Source organism: Glossina fuscipes, unplaced genomic scaffold, assembly GCF_014805625.2.
Source record: "Glossina fuscipes isolate IAEA_lab_2018 unplaced genomic scaffold, Yale_Gfus_2 0, whole genome shotgun sequence".
Lineage (NCBI taxonomy): Eukaryota > Metazoa > Arthropoda > Insecta > Diptera > Glossinidae > Glossina > Glossina fuscipes.
In genome coordinates, this window is record NW_023998414.1 from 28,329,185 (window position 1) to 28,355,429 (window position 26,245).

A 26,245-nucleotide genomic window follows, 5' to 3' on the forward strand; every position below is an offset into this window, starting at 1 on the left:
AACTGTCAAAATGAAAAACCAACAGGACGATCTTGTGTTAATTATATATCCATTTATTTGTGGGATCCACCATAAGGATTTTTTAATGAACCTGAAGGAAATAATACAATAAATGCCGGAAGAAAGTTCTCTTTTCGGATAAAAGTGTACATTTCCGTCGCTCATTGGATTCTCCGCCATGGAGGCCATCAAACGTGCTCAAGTCAAGTGTTAGTACTACGAAGTATTAGAGGGCTGGGGCACTGTGTGAGAGTGTGCAATGTGATGATGTCCTCGGAAGTATTATATCCTCGAGAAAGTGTATTGTACTGAATGGTCTGCTGGGAAGTGTGAATGGTCCAAAGGCAAGCGTGAATCCGGCTGCGTATAATAAGATAACAACGAAAGTTGTATAGCCGTAAATCTAAAGGCGACAAGCCGCCAAATTGTTGGTGTCCATGGGCCTAAGATTGTCCAACGTAGTATATTGCTCCTGGTATGATGATGCACTTCCCATCAGATTATCGGGATGAGTGGTGTTTCGTCTAATTGCTGGGTAGAGTGCTTCGTGGAGTACCTTGACAAATTGTCGTACTTCTCGGGGGCGCCGATTATCCTATACAATCGGGTACATTAAACGCTGGAGAGATCTACTCTCCTCTGGAATAATCTGCCAACAGTGGTCTTTCCCACCGTGCCTGATATTTCTGCTTTTAATTCAAACGCACACAAGCATACTCCCCCTTTCCATTGCTCTCTACGATATAGATTTACGTGATATACGTGAACACAGGGCTCCTGTTTAAGTTTTGCCGCGCTACCATTCCAAATATAAATGTTTTTTTCATAGCCATTTATTGCTTACACATTACACATACATTTGAAAATATTTTTAAAATTAATTTTGGAAAGTAGAATTTGAAAGGTATTTTTATGTAGATTCATTAGGTGTCCGCTAAAATATTTTGCCTTTCCTAATTTGGACGGAGGAGGATTCCAAGTCTAATCACATCTCGATCTTAATTAATGTATAGAGCTATTTTAGAGCGTTTGCAGAGCTGAGTTAAGGGAGATGTGTTAGTGTCTTTGCTATTTAATATGAGCATTTATCTTTAAACTCTTTCTGTCATTTAGGTTGTGTCGACACGAATAATGTGTAATCCATTGTGCCTATGTTTCTAAATCATAAAATAATTGAATGCAAGATATAACGGGAAGATCGTATGCTGGTAAAGAAATAATGAAGAAACCGCTACGATAACTGAAGTCATACTTTAGTATATTTTTTAAATATAAATATTAAAAGACTTTATTTAAATGATTTTCCCAATCCGTGGTGCAGATTCACTTGGGAACACCCCGAAAAATTGAATGATTTAAATGTGAATTTTGATAGAGTCATTGCTCTGAATAAAAAAAAAGGAAGAAGAAAACATTTAAAAATCCATTCTTTATTATTTTCGACGGGGATTTTGCAATCGTAAGCATTATTGAAACCGATAGTCATCCATTGTCAAGTCGATTTTGTTATTCGCGTTAATACAGTGAATTTTATTGAGCCAACAAAACGACACAATTAATACTCGTATATCAGTTGTAGTGAGTAATAATAATAACAACAAAATTTCTTTTAAATAATTTTAATCCCTTGATAGCTTGTTTTTCCAACATATCAGTTTATGGCCTTTTGTTTACATTGACTACACTTTTCTTGGTTTTCTGCTTTAAAACTTGGTTGATTATATTTTATTTAGCTTTAGCGTTAAATGTTTAATTTGAACAATTTTCTTGTTTATACGTTTATAAATAAACATTCAACTTATGTATATGTATGCTTATACATATAAATGAAATTTTAATTAAGACAACAAACAGCATACAGATTCACATGCTGGCAAATCGTGTGTTACTTTGGCATAATAAATAGAAAATTTAATTTCTACTTTTTGCCGGTATCTTCATTGATAATACGATTTTTTTTTTTTTTTAACTGCGTTAAATTTTATCATTTTATTATATGACGGAAACGTGATTTTTTGCTGGTTTGTTTTCTTCATAACTTTGTAATAATTTGCAAATTAATGATATGAGTAAGTAAATATCGATTCCGATTAATACAACTTACAATGTATATCTCTTTCATAAATATATATATATATATATAACATATATATATATATTTATATATATATGTTATATATATATAAATACATATATACATATGTCTACGAGGTGGATTTACAATAATAATTTTAGTATGTCACTGTCCTTTCGCTGTTTTAGCGTAGGTTTCGCTTAAATCTGCTTCCTACAATAAATTCTTCTTTTCGAGCTACCACTAAAGAATGAAAATTAATTTGTTTTATCATCTCTTTTGAAGCACCTAAGATTATCAAATAGGAAAAATTTAACAAATCAACAAATATTTTCTTGATTTATATAAAATTCTAAAAAGATTCCTCTTCACCTGTTCATCCGTCCGTCCGTCCGCTATTTTAAATTTTAAGATCATAAAACTCGTGTTAGAAAACTGCAGCGTGAGCCATATATCTCTTGTAAACTTAATGTACTAAAAACTCAGAATGGAATTAAAGAAAATCTAAAGTATAAGATAAAGACCTTCCAGAGACAAGTTAAGAATCCGATGTAAAATAAATTGAAATGTTAGCAAAACACTTGAGGATATTTTTATTGCTTTATTACGTTGCATTGGAGAGGCTTTCAAAATTCGCTTCAAGGCGAATATAACTTTTTCTCACTTGCTTTGCATAAATTTGTTGTATGTGCTTTATGATAGCAATTACTGCAAGGTCACCTATAATATACACACACATCCACGTGAAAAAAAAAGCATATCTGAACACTTGCATTTAAATAACGGCATGGTACGATTTTATTTCTTTTTTCATATTTATTAGAAATATGTAAATATTTATAAATATGAATAAATATATATGTATATAGAAAGTAGGTGAATTTTATGGCAAAAAGAAACAGCAGAAAAATATCCAAAAAGAAGAAGAACAAATCAAGGTAAGATAATCTGCACGTTCGCTTTAAAATAAATCGAGTAAGAAAATTGTATCCATTTTGAGGCAAATCTTTGATACTCTCAACATGATAGTTAAATCGATAGATAGGAACTAGGTGAAACTCTTTTTTTTTTTTTTTTTTTTTTTTTTTTTAATTATGCCGTTGCCAATTGAATTGTAGGTTGGAGTTTTTTTTCTTTAAATTATGCCTCGTTGGGCAAAAAAATAACAAACAAATAGAAAGTCAAACGGACAGACACAAATAAATCGACTCCAAATTTTATGTTGCACGGGAGTATATCCCTTATGGAATATTTGATGCAGATTTATTGGATTTACAAATAGTAACACAAACTTAGTGTACCCCTTCTGCGTGGTGGATGGTATAAAATCTAATAATAATAAAAAGAGAGAAGAAAACATAGAGAAAAACATTTATGATTCGCATGTGTGGTTCGGATAAACAACTAAGTTCATGATGATGATAATGCTGATGATCATAAATTGAATACACGAAGTGAAAATGAATAGAAGTAAAATTGCTTGCATTTATTAAGTTATTTTATAAATATTATCAAAATAATTTAAAAAAATTTTTTCTTCAATCACGATGAAACGTGGCTTGCTTTAATGTTTATAGGTTTTCGTTATCGAATTATGAAACCGTTTCTGTCAAAATTAAACAAAATTGTACTTTTGGATTGCACGAAACTAATCCATTTTTCAACAGCGAAAGTAAAAAAAATATTAACATTTCTGGTTATTTTCATAATCAATCGAATTTTGCCTATAATGATTACGATGAATACCGAAAAGTAGGCTCAAGGGCATTTACAAATTTTTTTCACTTATTTTAGGAAATACTTCCAAGTAACAAATTGTATTGTTGGGCTAAAAAGAGAAAACTAAAAGACGATGGTGTTAATCGTTTGTTATGATGAAACAAAGATTCGGTGACATATTAAGAAATTAATACTTTATACGTACATTTTTATACGACCTTAAAAATCGAAAATTTGTTGATTTTTTTTGCTGATAGCAACATAGTAACAAGAGAACAACTCTTTAATTTCAAAGCTGAATAATAATCACATAAATAGAATTATTATCAAAAAACAAAAAAAAAAATAAATAAATAAATAAAAAAAAAAATTGCTCAATATTTAAAGTATCTTCAATAACGCCTGAGACAACGAAATAATTCGAAAACTTCGTTGTCTAATAATAATGAACAATATAAAGGAATGAGTGAAGTCAGTGAAAGCGTTGATTGCTTAGTAAATTGTTTCCTTTTGTAATTTATTCCCTTCCCTATGCTACTGGAATGATTTCTCTTAAGAATTTTAATCATTCCAGAGGGAGAATATTTCGCAGGAATATATTGAATGTTTTAAAAAATTCATTGTGTAACTTTGTCATTTTGACCACTGGGAGGTCATTTTTCTTCGCCAATTTTGTTTCGTCAATTCTTGCTTTCAATAAATGAATTAAAACATTTTTTGAAAAGTTCGTCAGATTGATATCTTTGCCGTGCCCAATTCCTAGTCTTCAGTCTCCTTTTCCGACAAACATTCACGCAAAGTGATCAATTGACGAACTCAGTCTTATTTTCTTCAAAAGCAATGCGAAAGTTTGAATCAAAAGTGTTTGGAATGCAGGCTTTACGAACGTGTCAACACCTTGTTGATAGTCTTTATCTATTTAATTTTTTTGTTGGAATCGTATGCATTGATCGAACCCATAGGTATGTCATGATGACAATCACATCAAACAGGCGTAACTGAGTGATCGGTTTTTTGTTCTCATTTTATTTCATTTTCTTGACTATTGCATGTGAAGAATGCCTCTTGGCATATCCTTCTCTTCGTCTTAGTTCATCTTTAAACGTATTTTACATCCTTGCAAAATTTTCAAACTACCCGCCCACTTACCTACAATTACGCCTACTTTATTTTGATTATATTCATTGCCCAGAACGACTGACTTTTACTACGCCACCAATGTCATCTAAGTGTCGAGTTAGAAAATTTCTGAATTATTCTGCGGAAGCAAATACACATATATTTATATAAGCTTATATATAAAATTAAGTAAAACGACTATAATGGATCACCCGACACAAATCTATACATACTTACGTTACAACTTTTCAAAATAAAGTGTCATGTAGGTCGTGAAGATAAATTCGAACTTAAATAGCAAAGACACCTACAATTTTCAATAAGAAAATTTTGATAACGACTTAACAAAGCTCTGTTAAATAATTACAATTAAGATATAGTTGGATTTGAAAACCTAATATAACCTTAAATAAAAAAAATAAATAAATAAATAAACCTTCAATATATATATAAATATATAGAAAATTATTATACTACAGTATAGTGTATTTTGTACTGAAAATGATTGTACTACGGTATACTACAGTATAGTGCATTTTGTACTGAAAATGATTGTACTACAGTATAGTGAATTTTGTACTGAAAATAATTGTACTACAGTATAATGAATTTTGTACTGAAAATGATTGTACTACGGTATACTACAGTATAGTGCATTTTGTACTGAAAATGATTGTACTACGGTATACTACAGTATAGTGCATTTTGTACTGAAAATGATTGTACTACAGTATAGTGAATTTTGTACTGAAAATTATTATACTACAGTATAGTGTATTTTGTACTGAAAATGATTGTACTACAGTATAGTGTATTTTGTACTGAAAATGATTGTACTACGGTATACTACAGTATAGTGTGTTTTGTACTGAAAATGATTGTACTACAGTATAGTGCACTTTGCACTGAAAATGATTGTACTACAGAATAGTGAATTTTGTACTGAAAATGATTGTACTGCGGTATTCTACAGTATTGTGAATTTTGTACTGAAAATGATTGTACTACGGTATACTACAGTATAGTGAATTTTGTACTGAAATGAATGTACTACGGTATAGTGTATTTTGTACTGGAAATGACTGTACTACATTATACTACAGTATAGTGAATTTTGTACTGAAAATGACTGTACTACGTTATCCTACAGTATAGTGTATTTTGTACTGAAAATTGTTGTACTACGGTATAGTGTACTTTGTACTGAAAACGATCGCACTACGGTATAGTGTATTTTGTACTGAAAATGATTGTACTACGGTATTCTACAGTATAGTGTATTTTGTACTGAAAATTATTGTACTGCAGTATAGTGTATTTTGTACTGAAAATGACCGTACTACGGTTTTCTACAGTATAGTGTATTTTGTACTGAAAATTGTTGTACTACGGTATAGAGTACTTTGTACTGAAAATTATTGTACTGCAGTATAGTGTATTTTGTACTGAAAATGATTGTACAACGGTTTTCTACAGTATAGTGAATTTTGTACTGAAAATGATTGCACTACAGTATAGTGTATTTCGTACTGAAAATGATCGTACTACGGTATAACACAGTATAGTGAATTGTGTACTGAAAATGATTGTACTACAGTATAACGTATTTTGTACTGAAAATGATTGTACTACAGTATAGCGTATTTTGTACAGAAAATGATTGTACTACGGTATACTACAGTATAGTGAATTCTGTACTGAAAATGATTGTACTACAGTATAGTGTATTTTGTACTGAAAATGATTGTACTACGGTATACTACAGTACAGTGCATTTTGTACGAGAATAAGTGTATTTTGTACTAGAATATATTATTATACAGTATAGTGAATATAACGTACTATATTGTACTATATTATACTAGTACTATACTCACACCCATTTTTCGCTAACATACCAAATTTCAAAAAATCATTAAAAATAGTTCCCGAAAGAAAGTTTAAATTTTTTTCTCCATTCGATAGGTACTTTTATATTGCTTCACGTGATTTAGGTGAATATAGGCGCCATTTTCTAGTTTGGCCGCATTTGAGTCCCAAATTTGAGTGTTTTTTCATATTCGTTTTTTGCTAACATACCCAATTTTAAACATCGTCAGAAATAGCTTCCATAAGCGGAATTTGAATTTGTTTAGTTTTTTTGGAAGGTATTTTCTCATAGATTCATGAAATGTCCACAAAAATATTTTTTTTTTTTTTTTATTTAAGGTTATATTAGGTTTTCAAATCCAACTATATCTTACTTGTAATTATTTAACAGAGCTTTGTTAAGTCGTTATCAAAATTTTCTTATTGAAAATTGTAGGTGTCTTTGCTATTTAAGTTCGAATTTATCATCACAGCCTTGTTATTTAGGAGGACTGGTCGAAAAAGTGGTCAGATCCGAATCATTTTCAATACCGTTCGTCCTTGGGTGAAAACACCGCCGTTGTACCAAATTTTATCAAAATATCACAAAAGAAAGAAAAGGCAGACGGACGGACGGGCGGACGGGCGAACAGATCGGTATAACAAAAATGGCATCTATTACAAATTCTTCTGGGTGTTGCATGCATCCGCCTCGTACTACAGGTGATGCAGGGCAAGGGAAATGAATTATACTTTACGATAATTGCGATATTTTAATAAAAGTGATGATAATTGATTTATTCCAATGCCTCTTATCCAAATATATAAAAACCTGGGCATTAAGGCAAGAACGCAGAACGCATAAGCGTTAAATAAACTCAAACCGAACTTTGTTGAATTCATGCAAAGCATTTTTTTAATTATCATTATCGTACTAATTTCGTAACGCATTTCGAATCGTATAACAACATCCCGGAAGAAGCATTTGGAAATGCACTAAAGTGTACATATTTTTGATGAACGTGACATGCGATCATATATTGATTTAGTCATATCTACCTTTTCGCTTTCGGAATTCTTCAAGTTGCAAACGTCGACAAAGAAACTTGAAACTTAACGCGCGCATGGCTCACATCAAACTTATTCAAATTTTAGTTTAATCCAAAATTCGTTTTTTTTTTTTTTGAAAAATTGTATTCTTAGTTAATGAAATTGTTTAATGTTTTCATTATTTAATAGTTTTTGTTGAATGCATTGAACTTATGAAAAGGTGAAATAATACCTCATTTGCATCGGGAATGAAAGAAGGCAATCGATATATAAGTGCATTATAAGAGTGCTTAAGAGAAAGGGATTTATTACGTTGTGCAGTTGGTGAAGAAAATTCTGTTTTATCTAAATAAAAATAAAACACTCAAGTGGGAACTAAGTAAAACTATTGTTTTCTTTGCCGACAATCATTTGACTCCTTTATGGAGAAAATCGAAGAATTTTTGCTATGATAAGAAGAGAAAAATAATTTCTAGCAAAGCCGTGTCTTCGCATGGACTCGTTATTTCTCAGAGCCCATGTCACACAATGGCAATGGCAAAATCACCAAACATAGTAAGAGTTGTGTAACGAATTCCGATCCTTTTTCCTATCATGGGGCAGGGATGTTTCGAAAGGTATATACTTCTCATATACTTTCGACCCTATGCTAATAAATTGGGCTTTTTATTCACGACAATGCCATGCCCCTTTGGGATACACTAGAAGATGAATGGCTTTGGTTAGGAAATGCAAACAGAGTTTTGGAAAAGCCCGCCCGATTTTAATCCTATTGAAAAATTACAGAATGTTCTTAGGACATAGTTTGGAGAAAAAACATGAACTTTTCGCGAAGACATCAAGCAAGCTTGATTATCTACACTGTGGCAAGAATGTCATAACCTAATCTAAACGAATGATTTTTAATTGCAAGCTATAATCAATAATGCGGTATTCAGCCCGAAATATTGGATCAGCACTAAAGAAAAATAACCGTTAATTCTAAATTCTTATTGCAGGTCGCTTTACAGCCTGAAGTAGGTAATGTTGTGTCATTTTTGTGGCCACAACTCTACATATATATTATGCTGTTATCTACATGTAAGCGCATATGTGTATTATTATATAACATATCAATCAATAAGTTCGTAGGATGTTATACAGATGTCGAATAAGTAAGTGTTAACGAATCCATACAATTTTTAGATAGCAAACGAAATATTAATGATAACGTCCCGAAAACATCTGTAATTGATAATAGTCGCAATGCCACGAAATTTTCATACATTTTTTCTGAACGTTCATAGTATCTAAAATTCATCGTTGATAAATTTAATGCTTGTTAAATTTATACTTCATTCCATCCAGCTATTAAACGATGTGTTATATACAATCAGTATTATATAAATATATCTTTATGTATAAATCTATGCCACATATAGTCTTGATAGCAATCTCGTAAGCGGAAATGTGTCGGTCTTTCTCAGTTTTGATGACTTTATCGGCAATCGATCCGCTGAGTCAAACCCTATTTCTTTCGCCCACATTAGTAAACAAACTGCTGCCTTACACACGCATGATATTATATGGCTTGAGAGGATTTTTAATAGCAAAATAAAACGGTTCTAAAGCTATTTACTCGGAGAAGCGATAGACGACATTTGTTACTCAATTATTAAATTTTCTACATATATTAAGCATACATATAAAAAAAAAAAAAAAAAAAAACGAAAAAAAATTGTAATCTTCGCTTGCAAGCTAAAATGATTTACTATTACTCGATACCTTTGCCGCGATACGTTATAAAGTGATTATGGAACTGAAAAACCAATTTTTTTAATTCTTTTCTCCCCCTTTAGAGCATGACAGATATTAAAAGTTTGTTTCATTTTCATGCTGCACTGTAATGAATTGGCATTTGTTTTTCTTTTTGCTTTGCGCCCTCTATACGGATGAAATAATTGAATATTAAACCAATTAATTATACGAAGAATACCATTCGAAGCTAGTGCAGCAGTGCCGCTCTTGAAAAATAAATACTTACAGCGGCCGCCAAATAGAAATACTTGAAATATTTGCTTATACACTGTACTTTTTATTGTACTCTTTAGCAGCACTCATTACTTATTATATAAAAAACGTAGAGTAGGCTGTGTAAAGAGTGAAAAATTTTTTATCTTTCATTTCTTCTGACTAATGAATGACATGAATGAATGAATGAATGACTAAAGGTATATTTAAATATTTTCAAAATTGAAATAGCTTTTGCTCAGCGACTATTAGTTATGAACAGGTATCGTATGATGTTAAAGGGCGGAGGGGGGGGAGGAGGTAGGAAAAAGAAAGGAAAAAATGAATAATTGTAATCATTAATTATATATATATACGTGAATGTATTTGTAATGAATAGCACGCGCACTAAATTCAATACGAATATAAAAATTACCAAGAAGGCAATAACAATAAATGTAATGCTATAGAAATGCAGATATCAATTTGCTGATTGTCGTGCGTCCTCATCTATAGTTTAGTTTCAGTTCATCATAATACACATATATCATCATAATATATATATGTATATATATATATATATATATATATTTATGTTTATACATATGTATTTACGTAAAGCAGGAAAAGATGCATATAAAGATGTAGATTGTTTGATGTATTGTTATAGTATAATGTATGAATATAACGAGCAAATAATCTTCAAAATCTACAGCGTATAGCTGGAATCTGTTTAAATCAAGGCAATCTAAAGAAATCAGTACAATTGACTGCACGAAATAAGAAATCTAAAAATGTTTTAAGATGATTTTTTTTTTTTTTTTTTTTTTTTTTTTTATAAAAGATTGTTTTCGCATGGAATATGAAAACATATGTATAAGCGGTATGAATATCTTTTTTACTGAATAGATAGAAAAAAATAAACAATGCCAACACTAATACGTGTGTGCGTGTGTGTGTGTGTGTTATATGTGTTTGCCTATATTAGAGCCATAGATAATAAGATCGAAACAAATACAACTGTTTATGTGAGAACTGGCGGGCACACATATACATATATGTATAAGTACATACTTACATGCATGCATGCATGCATTTATATATATACATTAATATATACATTCATACATGCATAAATATATATATATATATATATAAATATCTGGATTACATACAGACAGACCGATATAATTTTGTGGGCACACAATAAGCTAAAACTACAGACAATTGAAAGTTGTGTGTCGACACACAGGCTTTTTAGATGAATGAGTGAGTGAATGAATGCATGAATGAATGAATAACTGGATGGATAGCTGGATATATGGATGCATGTCTGAACAGAAAGACGGAATTATGCATATATATGTATATATATATATATATATATATGTGTATGTATATATATATATTTATGTATTTATATATATATGCACATATCCATCTGTCTACGGGGGTTTAAAGTCACGTATACAAAACGCAACGCTAACATATGCTACACATATATACGTGCATGGGCAGTAATTATAGTCTAAACGGATGCTTCTTTGGGTCTCTTAAAGTGTTTATTTTAATTATTTTGTTAGTTACATATATAAAAAAAAAAAAAAAAGACAGATGCATACATACAGATGCACTGTCTATCAAAACGCTGTTGTAAATGGCATAATTTCGGCATTACTCTATCTAATTAACTTTTCAAGTATTAGATTTATTTTTGCCTTCTTTCCTTCTTTTTTTTTTTTCTTCGAGCATTGCATGCATTTCATTATTACAAATTGAATTTTTCACTTGTTGTCAAATTTATCAAGAAATATATCTGCTCATAAATTTATATGCTTTTGCGTAAAACTTTCGCAAGTCAAAAGAGTTATTGAAAAGAAAGATACAAATTGTTGGGTTCAATAAGTTTCGCTAAATTATCCATAATTTGGAATCTTTTCATTTTTTCAAATAACTTTACATTAAAAATATGTTTCAGCGACTAAAGCAAAAATATGACGGTGCCAAGTCGAGACAGTATAATGAATATCCCTTTAATACCCCCTCTCTATCTATATATCTATCTATCTATCTATCTATCTATCTCTCTTTCTCTCTCTGTCAAGTTCTCTTAATGGTATGGCCGTATGCAAGCGACTTATTCGACCAAATTCACAACATGGCCTGGCTTTAAAGTTTTTACTTCCTTCAGTTATGCAATTTTTCGCACATAATTCAAGGACAAATTTTCCATTACTTTAACTCTCTCTTCTTCGACTTCTTTCGTCTTATCTAACCCCTACGCTATTTGCCCTGCAGTCGAGTTCATATCTTTGACGATCATTTCGCGAATTTTTTTCAGCAAATCTTTAAAATTTTTTTGTTTTTTTCTTCGACTTCCTACTACTACTACCACTACTACTACTACTACAACTACTACTACTACTACTACTACTACTACTACTACTACTACTACTACTACTTTCCAAAGTATCTGGATAGTACGAATTTCTACTAAAAGCTGTTTCTCTTATTTGAAAAATTTCCGTAAAAGTGTTTGCCGACATTGAAACAAAATTTAATGTTTCGTCATTTCAAGCGCCAGAACAACATATTGATGGATTTTATTAATCGCGATGGACAAACTTTAGATTATATACGATTAAAATAGATGACTTTAATGGCTATCCTCTCAATGAATATAACCAGATTCTCGTCTCGCGGCATATGTGCTTCTATTTGATCGGGTAAGATTAACTTAAAAAATAAGGTTGGTTTGCACGTCCAACATTGCTGAGTTACTGTAACTTACGATCTATGATCTATTTTATACTCAAGGCTGATGCATTTGAATTCTCAGTGTAAACGTGGTCTCGATAAATTCGTTTCAATTTATATAGATTTGGCTTTCTATATAGAGGATATCAACGATTCGCCTTAAGATGAATATAATTGTCGTACTTGCTCTAAATCAGTTCAAATATCATTCTGAAAACCAGCTCCATATTTGTGGCAAGTGACTCTAATTAATTATAAGTCCTTATATTCTTGACGATTTCAAGTCGGCTTGAGTTAGATTTCTTTTCCATTCTTGCTAAAATACCGTTCGCTTTTCCTATTTGGCAAAACTAAAAACTTTGAAATTCCTTAACATTTTTTTGATTATTGTTTATGATAGCTAATCTGCAGGCACAAAGGCAATGCAAGCAAATTTCGTCACGAGGCTGCAACGCATTTCTTGCCTCATCGAACTAATTTTGAAAAATTCAATGCAATTTTGTGAAAAGTTGACTCGTCTTCAAAGATTCAAATCCCAATGCGTTTTGCCCATACTTGGGCGTAACTATAGTGAGCGCTCAGTCGATGAAAACATATAACTTACCGATTGCGCACACATACACTAGCTTACCATCTTTCCCTATCTTGTGTTCTTTGTTCACTGCTTTTTGACTGTCGCCGTTATACCCGTATGAAGAGTATCCCCTAAGTGATTGATCGCATTACAAAAAAAAAAAAAAAAAAAAAAAAAAAAAAAAATTAATGTCTAAGGGACGAGTAAAATATATAATGAAGCAACTTAAATATTTTAATTCCAAATGCCATTGTAATGTTTCGTTATCACTTTTTGTTCATTCGTCGGTAAATATACTGGTAATAAAAACACGATAGGTCATGAGGCCAGTGTCACGTTGTTAAAGAAAAAGTTTACTTTCTCTTTCAAAACTTGGCAAAAAAAAACAAGTAAGATATTCGGTCGTGACCGAAAGAAAAAAAACTAAATTCTCTCTCTCTCCCTCTCTCTCTCTCTCTCTTTTTGCTCTCTACTTTATACTATTGGATCGGCGGGGCTGACTTTTTTACTTTCAGAATAAAAGTGGAAATTTACATGACGTATGTGCGGTATTTTGTAAGTAGCAAGCAGAAAACATGGAAAACGCACACAATTTTTGTTACATAAGCGTGTGGGCGTGTTCTTTGAAAAGTTAGGATTCATATTAAAATTCTTTTGCAAGATTGTAAGCGATATCTTATTTTTTGCGAAGGGGAGAATGTTTACCATATATACCACCCAGTTGCTCAGACAGACACATAAACGGACGGATCTGGTTAGGTGCACTCCAAATTTGAACTTGGCTAAGGGGTGTTTCGAGCTTATTTCTATGCGTTATAAACGTTTTAAAAAAAATGCGAATTTATGATACACTATAAAATGAAGTAGGCGTGGCTGGTCTGCTCATTTTACGTAGTACTGTTGGCGTGTCCTTCGACCGATTTTCGGGGGAATGAGGCCAAAGCTTGGAAACCTGGGAGATAATTAAGGACGGATTCATAGTAAAGTTGCTAAACAACGCATGGGACGTCGAAGAAAAGCCTATAAAAAGAAAAATTTTTTATAGGCGGCTTTTGCTACACACTGAGGAATATGGTTTACGAAACGATCTTTTTTGATAGCGAAGGTTTCCTCCTAATGTTCTGGAGAAGATTTTGGTAAAACCCATCACTGTCGAAATTCATCAAACGCACACTGTTCAAGCATTTTTAAATGGTTACCCACAGAGGCATATTTATATGAATATGTTTGGATATATAATAACGCTTCGGAGAGATAATTAAGCAAGATAAACAATAAGATGCGATGCCAAGCGATTATCAAAAATGTAGCTTTAGCGATGAGGCGATGGTGCTAACACTACCCGATATCCCAATATCCGAATAATATATTGTTGCGAATTGCAGAAGCCGCAAAAATTGGATGAAGTATTCACCTTATCGGTGCTTTGATATATCTATTTGTCAACATACGCCCAGTTAGAATATATGCCGTACGTTTTCTTCGTCAACTACAATGCAAAAGATTGGACAATGATATTTGCATAGCATCACAAAACTTCCACTAACGTAGCTGATAGGCGATTATATGCCAGCTTTACTTTTTTTCTATTCTTCTACGCTTGGTGAAGCGACCATTACTTGGAAAGCAAGAACAAGTCGCATAGTTGTACTTTCTAGCACTGAATCTGCAGACTTAGCAAAGTTCGCGGCTGCGTGGTACGTTAAAGGAAATTGTATTAAGTTGTGATTTTATGAATTTACGTAATAATAACCAACGTATTCACAAACTTGTCATAGGCATGGAATACCATTCACATTCCGTAAGAGTAATCGATTAGGTAAAAACCTATCCGCCCTGTTAACAAGTCAGCATTCGTGAGTTCAAATCTTAGTAGGGAGGACTTTACTTTGAGTCGTAGCTATAGTGAGTTTTCAGACGGTAATAGAATAACATTTACCGATTGGACGCACCGACCGATTCGATTATAGCCATCTCACTACACTATTCCCTTACTTCAATTCTTTTTCTTTCTGCGCGTCACCGTGTCGTACGGATAGGGGACTTTCCCCGAATGATTGGCCATTTAAAAAAAAAAAAAAAAAAAAAAAAAAAAAAACTTAACCATTCGATGTCGAGACATTATTTATTTATACGGGAGAAATGTCAGAATAGAGAAACAAATGTGTAGATTATATGATGCCAGTAGATGTACTTGCAAAGGCAACGAACATTCATAAACATCATAAATGTATCGCTAATCTATAGATGTTGAATATTTTTAACCTGTCAACTTACATATATAATCATTATATATTTTATTTATTATTTGTTTTTATATTTGATCTACTTCGAGGGTTGATGTTAAAATAACGAAATAACGCAAATATGTTATATCTTTATTTCATTATTATCTATCATTAGTCAATAACGAGCATTCGAATAATAAAAAAAAAAAAAAAAAAAAAATATATATATATATATATATAAGAAGCCATAATTAGCCAGAAATCCGAGGAGTTAAACAATATTCGGATTGCTTTTCCGGCAACTTGTATATATAGTAACAAATAGCTAAAGAACGAACACCAACAACAATCTCTAGACTTTTTACACTACCTGTGATATAATGTACGGCTTGTTCTATACTTTATTAAAAAAGAAAACAGAAAGAAATACTTAAGCATTATTGATTGTGCCATTAACGCAAGTGCGCAAATTGAAGTATTTAATCGATTTTAAATTGATCTCTCTCTCTCTCTCTATATATATATATATATATATATATATAGTAATAGTACATATGTTAACGCTATTGTTTACATTATAAACGGAGCGAAATTCAAGAGTGTTATTAAAGCCTGTACAAGTAGTAAGTAAAGCGTATGTGCAGCCAAGTTTAAAATTCTTATAAAACAGAATTGGACAACAATTGGGTAAATATTTAGACGACTGACTATCACATTGGTCGCCTTATACTAGAATTGAATATAACACAACTTTGCTAAATTACTCCGGAAACGGAGTCAGATAATATACTTTTACGCTTTTTAAACCTGTAACAAAGGTGGCAAGGGAATGGTGTCGATTCTTTTTCTCTTCGCGTGAACTAAAGTTCTTTCCTTTTTTTTTTTATTTTTCCTTTAAATGTCGAGCTTCTTCACAGGTTTGCAATATTTGAAATGATTTTCAGTTATTCGTTGCATTCAACCTTGCTGTCATGTCACAAGCATTTATATGAGAGTCCATTGCAGTTGTGGATTTAATTAGCACATTAGCAACTTTAAATAATCGAGCTTTTTTATACTCATCCCACTGAAGGATGGGGGGCTATACTCATTTTGTTATCATGTTTGCATTCAAAACGAAGCTTCAGAGACCCTATAAAGTACATATATAAATATATATATATATATATATATATTCTTGATCAGCATGATTAAGCTATGCCTGTCCGTCCGTCCGCCTATCTGTGTGGTGTGTATTGTTTAAAATTAAGATATTTGGGTCAAATTGATTGCAGCACATGCCCGTAGTAACGCAGTAGACATCGAGACCTGGTAGATTAATTAATTCCAGCGATATATTTATCAAATGAAAGGACTTGGAGTGTAGAAGGCCGCAAGGTAAATGTGTTAATTCCATCCTAATCCTTTCGCTAATAATACCTTTTCGTAAAGTAAAAGATAAGAAATAAATTTTACTCCATTCACTTTTGTATGATAATAAATAAAAAAAAATATATATATCGGGCATCGTAGATATTAATTGTGCCAAGTATGCGAGATTCGTCCACAACCGAATATAACTTTACATCTGCTCTTTGCAATCGATATCATACATTTTCCATATGTCTTTTTAGGCTTCAGCAGCTCTCTTGCTAAAAACATTTATTTTTATGCTCCGCGTTACAATTACCTTAAAAACTAAAACTTCCGATAGAATTATTAACACAATTGTAAACAATATTAGATGCGAGACTGATATTAAATGTCATAATGAAATAAATTAAAACATTATAATTGCGCATGGCCGGCCATTAAATACGCTACACCGGTTTGTCTTACACAAGTCTTCTTTTGCCGTTCACCGTAAATTATCAAAAAATAGGCCTCGAGACTCATCTTTACAAAAACAAAAACTTCTCACTTAGATCTGCCAACCAATCCAATCGATATCTTGCCCTCTTTTCGAACTTAGTTATGTACAATATATTATGAAAATAATGTTACCTGAAAATGCTATAATGCAAGTGTAACATAATGTATGTATATCCCAGCACGTTCAAAAGTAATCATGTAAGTACTGCTTTGGTATACACACTTGATTTTATAGTAATACTTTTTAACTTAAAAACATAAACGACTTGTTATTTTTATTTTTTTTTTCTGGACTTTGTTTCATCGCACCCTTCAAAACGATTCATTTGAGCTAGAATTCACTGAATCAGAATATTGGTCCCGGAGCATTGTCTTAGTCTTCAAGAAATATGAAATGGTTTTAAAAAAAATAACATAGCGTTCAGATAATGTTTGTCGTTGATAACTATATCTGGCGAAAGTAATTTAGAATGCATCACCGTCGCGACAATCGAAGAAAACGTAGTCTTACTGCATAATATACACGAATGCTTGCAGAGAACTTGCAACATGTAACGGTTAGATTATAATATGATAAGCAAGACCAAAAAGAAGAAGAAGAAGAAGAAGAAGAAGAAGTATGTAAGTATTTGTTTAAATTTTGCATTTATTGACTGAAAAAATGTCGAAATTAAAGTCGAGTTCTATGCGCTTCTAAGCATAGTCCTACGTTTAGCTTTCAATACACAGCTGGATGAACGGGCGTCGCTACTTGTTTACGTTGATCAAGAGTATACAGACTGGCTGACGTCTCTAAAATCTCTATAGGTGTGTTACTAACGGAATCACTATAAAACACTACTTCGCCAAACTCCAATAAGCAGAAATTTACTGCTTACTATTCTTTTGGTCATCTTATACATCAAAGAATTCTCTCTAAGAGACCGACGTGCAAGAATAAAGAGTTGTTTAACTATCCACTTTTCGGCGGAAAAGAAAAAAAAAACAAAATTAATTTAGTCGCTAATATAAAATTTATTTAAATGTTGTCTAAACACACTCTGCACTTCATTTCGGAGAATTCTCTTTTTGTCTTTTTTTTTTTTTTTTTAAAAAAAACAACCACACGTGCAAATAATGAAAGGTTACGATTGTTGTTAATTATTCTTTGCGCTCACTCCTTCGAATAGATCTGAAAAGACAAAAATAGTATTGGGGCGACCAAAAAACAATTTCGGTTTTCTACATTAAATTCATTTCTCATTTATTTATTTTATTCAACTATTATGTAACTATTATATAACGCTATAGGCCCATTATCCAGCTACATGGTTACATTTCGTGGGCAAAAGGGAACTATAACGTAAGTTAGTATACAAGTCAACTTGTTGCCTGCCAATGGTATCATCTTACTCCATAAACTCCGTAATTATCAATTCCTACCAACAACAAAAATATACATTATAAGTTTAAGAATGCGATCAATTCTCTTCGAAATATTTACCAAGACTTTACTTTTAATTAGCAAAGTAATCGCCATCTACTGTGCACATCATCAACGCCAGATCAATGCCTGCCATCTCAATTCATTAATTTTTTCCGGGTTTCGCCTTCAGCGATACGGTCTTGCATCATCGTCGCTAGACACTTTCCAATTAAAGATTGATTTGCTCGATCCAATCGTTCACAGTAAAGGTCTTCTTCATTCACAATTTGTACAACGCTTCAACGCTTCAAAGCCCAAGATGACCAATACTGGTCACTACTTCACCAAACATATAAAAGTGAATATAAATCTGGCTCTCATTCGGAGCAAGCCACTGTCATATACTGTTTGAATTATCGTAAGGTATCCATTTCCATCCATTCCAATGATTGAGCGATCAAAAACGCCTTTGTATTGTGTTAGAATAAGTTTTTCGTACAGATTATGCGGCACCCAAGCACCTGCTCTGCGTAGTTTACCAATCCGCTAAAAATGTCCTTGGATGATCAACAAAGATTAGCTAAGAGTGTTTAACAGTTCATCGAATGTGATGACAGGTATTTACTACCACTTCAATCCATGTGGTTGATGGTCTTCTTGAAATTACCGGACATGCACTTAGGCAATCACTTTTGGCGATCTACAAACGTCTAATGCGTTTGACTAAACACAGCATATATTTTTGCCGTACTGCCCTTGTGAAACTCAAAAATCACAATGTGCCGGGTATGTACCTCTTCTGGTATTTGACTGGCCATTTAACATGTCACTCTAAAGTTAAAACGTCTTTGGCACAACATTGAAGTACATAATGGGCTGAAAAATGACTAACGAATATTCATTCACATGCGCAAACACGACATTACTTTCCGGGCCCCTTCAATGAAGCAAAAATTAGATGACTTACTGCTTCGCATTTTGCTTAGAGGAAATTTGATGGAATAATTTTTTCGTAACTTCGCAGTTTTAGTTGTATGTCTACTATGAAGCGCACGTAAAAAAGTTAATTGTGTTAATTGCCCAGAGAAGACGGCGAAATGAATTTTTAAAAGGCGACTTTTGTTTAAACAACTTACTCAGAAATAAAACTAAGGTACGAGAACTACCGTAAATGCCGGTAACCTAAGATCCACCACAATATTACTGTAATGTATACGGCAGCGTAAACGTTTATGTAATTTTTCTATTTGACCAAAGTGTGTGTTAATAAATAGTTTGGCGAAAAAGTATTGAGAGTATTTTATTGAATTTCTCTTGGTACTTAATGGTTATTACTGTCTATGCCTTATTGTCATTTCACAGTCTCCCCGATGTAAAACTTTTTTCAGATTAATTGGTGAAAAAATTTGGCCCAAATTTCGGCCTTTTTTGAATCAAACTTTACACGACTAACCGTGTTCTATAGGAAATGTATGGTAGTTGACCGGGAGAAAATCGTATCTACCCAAGATATAGATTCGCCTAATATAGTTGAATGTAGGTAAGATTTTCTATTTTGGTCGTGCTTTTCCGTCGCAATTTTTTTGCTTAGATAACAAATTTCAAATATTTGGGAGACATAGTTCTGAAAAGCGGAATTTGAACTCATTTAGTTCGTTTGAAAGGCATTTCCATACACATTCGCATGATATGGATGAACATCGTTGGAATTTTTTGGTTTGAATGGGCCAGTGCCTCGAATTTGGCCATTGTCACATACTGTCGTATATGCTGAAATATAAAATTTCAAAAGTTTGGGAACAACGTTGGAAACATAGTTCTGAAAAACAAAATTTGAATTTGTTCAGCTTGTGTGAGGCGTTTTTTCATATATTATTATTATTATTATTATTATTATTATTATTATTAATTTCGCCAGAGAAATAAATTCTAAGACTAAACTCTTAAAAGCACTAGCATCTAAGGCTATCGGCCTTTATTAAAAACTCTACCGCACTTGAGATTCGAACCCACGACCACTGAGTTGCTAGTCGAGACTCTTGCCTACTCGGCCACCCAGGCCCATATAGATTCATAAGGTTACCATTAAAATATTTTGAATTTCCTAATTTGGACGGACGATGCTTCCAAATCTGACCGTATTTTAATACTAACGAATTATCGGGGCTCTGTTAAGTCGTTTACAGAGCTCAGCTAAGGGAGATGTTAGATGTCGTTGCTTGTTAAAGTGGTATTTATCTTCACACACATCACTTAGGGGATGTACTCACATGTACATGTGAACAGGGTAATGATAACAAAGGATTATAGGTAGCGAAGGACAAGTGGCTGAAAACGAAGCTAAGAATTTTAAAGGATTTGTTTGATGATTAAATATCTTCTGTCTCTATGGAATGTTTGGCGTGCAATCACTCGCACATAAGTACACTACAGGCGACATTGCATACAAGCAAAGGCGGTATATAGGCCTAATATAGGCATAAGGCATGCACATGCAGTGCATAGGCGGTGCTGGTTTTATTGATCAATTCCGACGATTTTTTTGAATCGCTGCTGGTCGCTGCAATCTGTTTAATTGGCTACACTAAGAAGTTAGAGTGAGTCGTTTGACCAAACACTTTTTATGTCCAGTCTTATGCAAATAATTTCAAACATTTGTTTCACAATTACCTAAAAAGGTATGAAGACAATGTGGATCGGATTGCCAATAAAGTAAAGTTGAGCTGAGTTGATTCATCCGTAATCTGCGATTGCTGGAGTGCGTAAAGTCCCAAATAGTTGACCTAAATAACTGAAAGTCGATTATGTCCTTGACTGCCATACCAAAATCAGATCTAAAAATGGGCATAAACCCCCTCACCTCAACATATATATAGCACCTATGCAGAATTTCATGACCTAAGCATAGTGGTGCCTTAAGCGCACAATCTCCTAATGAGAATGAAAACGACGATAGTCGAGTTGGCGGAGATCAATTTTCATTTTGTTTACCTCGTTATCGCATTTATAACGTATCCGTTTACCTGTATATGCGGAATTTGTCCCATGCAATCAAATTTTGTCAAAGAACCAATGGCATTAAAAATTTAGTCGTTCAGGTCCCGCCTTAGTTTTCTTTCTCTTTTTCTTTTTAAACCATAAAACAGTTTATCCGATTTATAAATGAATTAAAAGTTACTCTATTCGTTGGATTTTAGTATAATATATATTCCTGGCAAATTAGTTTTCTCAGTTTCTAATCAATAAATAAACTTTGATAATATAATATTTTTCCATACTTTTTTCCTTTATTTATAAATACGTTTTTAACATTTCGTCTTAAGTTACTTGAGTTTAAAAGACATGCAATATTTCAAGAAATCTCTAATATTCAATAATAATAATAATAATAATAATAATAATAAAATACATTTCACGAGAAAAAAGAAGAAGAGAAAATATAACAATGACAATAAATAGAATAAAGTGCGACAGACGGTTTCGTTCGCCTTAAAGGGAACCTTTGTTTGAGTTTTATTGATACGATTGCGAGTACAAGTGTGAGGACAATTTCCATTCTCTGAATATGTTAAACGCTTCTAATAAAATTCTTTGAGATAATAATTTCTTAATATATATTTGACAGGCGTTCAATGCCGTTTTAAAATTCTTTACGATCTTGTCACACTGGCATTTTTCTAATGCCTTAAGTGAAGAGTTTTCAAAAAAATTTTCCGTTTTCAACAATATTTCGTTTTGTTTTTCCGGACATGATATGGTTGTAAAGCCCTATTTATATATACATATATATATATAATTTAATGCAATATATTTGGCAATTGTAAAATTATTGTGTAAACATAGCAGCCGTAGACGAAATATTATAGATTTCAATACAATCTTGCCATGCAGATGATATGCTTGCTGCAAGTATCGTAGATTAGAGAACGTTTCTTACGAAAACACGTCAAGTTTCTTCAATTTTCAATCAAAATGCAATTGAATTGAAATTTTCGGCTCAGCTTCAAAACAAGTTGCTCCGTCAATTAGATCAGAGAATTTTTTTTTTTTTTTTTTAATAAATTTGAAAAAATTTTCCCAAAAAAAAAAAAAAAAAAAAAAAGGTTAATAAAAAATTTTCGGATTTTAGAAAAATGCTCAGTTGAATTCGAATGAGATTCTCAGAAAAGCTTCGGTTAGTTAGTGTAAGTGCAGAAGCCACAGCACCCACTTTCAGATAGATTATGTATTTTCTTGCGACTTGGTCTATCACATGCTCTGTTCTTTCTCGGAACGTTAATAAATATTTTCATATTCTCTTTTTAAATTAATTTGAAATAACGGGCACATTTTTAGTGAATAGAACTGAATATTTTAATACCTTGACGATAATGCATGAATTTGTTTCAATCAGTTGAGTTCTTTTGTTTTTAGTCTCAATACGAAAATTCCATTCATGCACAAAAACATATCAATTTATTGGTTTATTTATTTATTGATTTTGTATTTGAAGTAATAAACAACAAAAGAAGACTTTGCACACAGAAAACAAAAGAAAAATTTCGATAGAATGTGACGCGACTGGCCAGGTGTTATCTACTGCTTACATTTTTACTCATTACTTACATATTAGTAAAAAAAATACGGATCAGAGACGTGGCCAGATCGACTCACTATCTCAGGCTAATTAATCATATCGAGTCCGTACAGCTTCTGATGATTGGAAAGGCAAGAGAAAGAAACAGGGTAAAAAAAAAACTCGCTATCGCACTTGAGAATTGAATCCGTTAGCACAGACTTCATAGCCGGAGTTGTTATTCACTTGGCTACCGATCCGGGCGGATCAAAGTGCAACGTAAACAACCATTCTTAGTCATTCTATAAATAACTATCCCTGCTCTAATCGGATATATGCGAAAGTACGAGTACAAGTTCGTAAAAAATTGCTGCACATTATCGTATAAAACTATAAGGGAAGCACGATTTGTTCTACGAATTAAATTATCGAACAATATACTCCCAAGTTTTATTAATTAAATCTCATGTACGTAATGCTGGAAAGCATAAACAACGTTAATGTTCTCTTCATCAATGCTATAAACATTGAAAGGTAATTTAATTAATGATCAACGACTTGGCTGATTCAAGTCACAAGTATCATATAGCATAGATCGGGGAAATAATTTAGGTAAATAATTTAGAGCGCCAGGACCTCTAGTCAATTCATTTATCGCATTTCTATCGATCTATTTGATTATGAATCGTTTTATAATTCATTGGAATTCAGTTTTCTTCAATCTTGTGCAGAGATTTTCCATTAAAAAATTTGATTAATGTCATCGATGACTCCATGTCGTGAATGTTATCATTTCTTGCAATGATTACGAGTACGCATTATGCCTATTCTGAGCAGGAGACAATGCATTTATCGTCTCTTTAACAGTTAAATGCACTTTGTTTGATAAAATATGTTACCACTTAAGTGAATATGTTTGTTAGTCAATCAATGTTAAGCATATAATTGCCATTTTATAGTCAAAATCTATTTTGAACATATAAAATTCATTTATGAAAGCAATTATTTCAATTGTAGAACACTTTAAAAACAAATCAACTTTTCTTCTTCTTTTGTTTATTTACAAAATGAAAAACATTAAAATCAATCCTGACACTGAACTGAAGATTGCGTTACATTTTAATTTGAACGTTAGTTTTAACGATTTCTGTAACGATAACCTTTAATACGAAACAGTATTCGGCCGTAAATGGTCTAAGTTAGGTTAATTTATATATATATATGAATGTTTGGTAGCTTTGCAAAATTTGATTCCAATCTGTGATAAATAATAATTAGAAGATAGTCTATGCCGACAGCTTTTCAGCGTTGCAAACGCAACAACTTGTTTATTATGCGTCCATCTTGGTTTAGTAGATATACAAATAAAATAAATAAAGATTTCGCATTTTGCTTTTTAGTTAATTAAATAAAGCGAAAAAACTTGTATTAAAAAAAATATATATATACATATACATATACATTCAAATTAAGTACAGATGAAATATTTCCCTTCCCTATATATATATATACATATATATGAATGAAACAAGAATAATAACCAATACTGATATGGCAAGAAAGAAGAGAGAATGAGAGCAACAGCATGCTTGGACCGAATTGGATCCTAATGTTTCATCATACACGCGATTATTATCTATACTTGAAAAAACGTGCCCGTCCACTCAGGGCAGGGATCTAGGAATCCTTCTATATAGAATTTAGATCATTTTCATCTCTAATTCATTTGAGAAAAATTACGAATTTCAAGTTGTCCATACACTCAAACCATACCATATCATAAAATGGGTGTGACAACAAGCCGACATGACAAAGCCATGACAAGCCGATGTTAAGAGGACACATCGTACGTCTTTATTCCGTATATAGAGGAGATAAATTTAAATTCTAGCTAAAATTACAAGATATCTTTAAGAAAAGGGGGCGTGTGACGATAAGCTTTACAAGCTGTAATTGTTTACAAAATACTAATAAACTTTCGGGCCAATGTTTTATATTAACATTTAAGTGATATTTGGAAAATCATTTATTTTTATTTATTTTTTTTTTTTTTGAAATTGCTTCTATTTGATGTGTGTGTGTGTGTATTGTGTTTGCCGGCGGATCTGAATCAATTTTTAATTTGCTTTATATATTTAGTATATATTTCAATTATTTGGCTTAAACACGAAGGCCGTTGGGTGATCACGCAGAAAAACGCAACGAAACACTTATGTGCATTGAGAATCGTGAAACATATACCGTATTTACTTTCTTTTGGAAGGCTCAACATTTGTTAGGTTATGTAACAAATCCATTATGCAACGTTACAAATGAAATGAAAAAATCAAAGGTTTTTCTAGTTATGTGCAACATTGAATAGAACGTTCAAATACGATTTTATTAAGTTAAGTGAGTTTAAAGTGCGTCGTCTTATTTTCTAAAAGTATAAAAACTCGTATATAGTTTTGGTATTCGTCAGATTACAATCAAGTGAATTAATCTGAGCTTAAGAACACATACATGCAGCTATGTAATCACATAATTGTATGCATACATAAATCGAAATACGTATACACACACACACACACACATACATACATACATACACACATACACATACACATACACGCACACATACCACAATAGTTTAAAAGCAGCATGTGGTACTTGACTAAATAGGGAAAATTATCGTCTCGAGTAATTTTGTTGGAAAATTTCTCAATTATTCGAGGAAGACTGAGAATGAGTGAGATAGAAACAAGTGGAGTTGATGGTACATATTCAAAATTATGGTTTAGTTTGACCAAGAAAACGGGAAATGTTGTTACTTAATGTAAACTAAAACCTTCTGATATCCCGCATAGTTATAATCTTTTCTGCGTTTTCTCAAGTGGTACACGTAACCTTAACAATTAGTATTGATTTCGCATCAAAAAGGAAAAAGTTGTTAATTTGCATGCGGAAATGCGTAAAAAGATGTCGTACTTGTAACCCGATTTGATATATGTATATATATATATATATATTATATCCCCTATCCATGGATAAAGGCATATTCATATTTAATTCAAAGTGTTTGCATTATCCAGAGCAA

At 32.2% G+C, this 26,245-nt stretch overlaps 1 protein-coding gene across 4 annotated transcripts in view; it reads right to left on the reverse strand.

Annotated features, from left to right (window-relative positions):
• LOC119639421 (chondroitin sulfate synthase 2) overlaps positions 1-26,245 on the reverse strand; it is a 59,101-nt gene that overhangs the window by 21,672 nt on the left and 11,184 nt on the right. The window lies entirely within an intron of this gene.